General features: G+C 77.9%; 1 protein-coding gene across 3 annotated transcripts in view; it reads left to right on the top strand.

The window, feature by feature from the left end:
* BCL2L13 (BCL2 like 13) overlaps positions 1-235 on the top strand; it is a 64,583-nt gene continuing 64,348 nt past the window's right edge. For 2 of the 3 annotated variants that reach the window (XM_024733415.1, XM_024733414.1), the window contains exon 1: positions 5-154. The gene's annotated coding sequence lies outside the window, so the exon portion shown is untranslated. Of the gene's footprint in view, positions 155-235 lie in introns of all 3 variants that reach the window. The other variant, XM_024733416.1, reaches the window with a different exon arrangement.

The raw sequence follows: 235 nt of genomic DNA, 5'->3' as shown, positions 1-235 counted from the left end.
CCTCACCCGCCAACATGGCGGCGGCGGTAGATTAGGACCGCGGGTCGGAGCCGCCGCCGCCGCCGCCGCCACCGCCACCGCCGCCGTGGGATCCTGTGCGGAGCCGCCGCCGCCGCCGCGTTTTCACCTCTTCGGGGACACGGGCCTGGACCAGGTGAGGGGAGCGGGGTCGCGGGCAGGCCGCGCCGGGCCCTTTCCCAGCTTCGCCCGAGGCGTCCCGAGGCCGACGCGGGAG

Source organism: Neophocaena asiaeorientalis, unplaced genomic scaffold (assembly GCF_003031525.2).
Source record: "Neophocaena asiaeorientalis asiaeorientalis breed wild unplaced genomic scaffold, Neophocaena_asiaeorientalis_V1.1 scaffold150, whole genome shotgun sequence".
Classification (NCBI taxonomy): domain Eukaryota; kingdom Metazoa; phylum Chordata; class Mammalia; order Artiodactyla; family Phocoenidae; genus Neophocaena; species Neophocaena asiaeorientalis.
The sequence above is the reverse complement of the archived record's forward strand: the minus strand, read 5'-3'. Positions and strand labels throughout refer to the sequence as shown.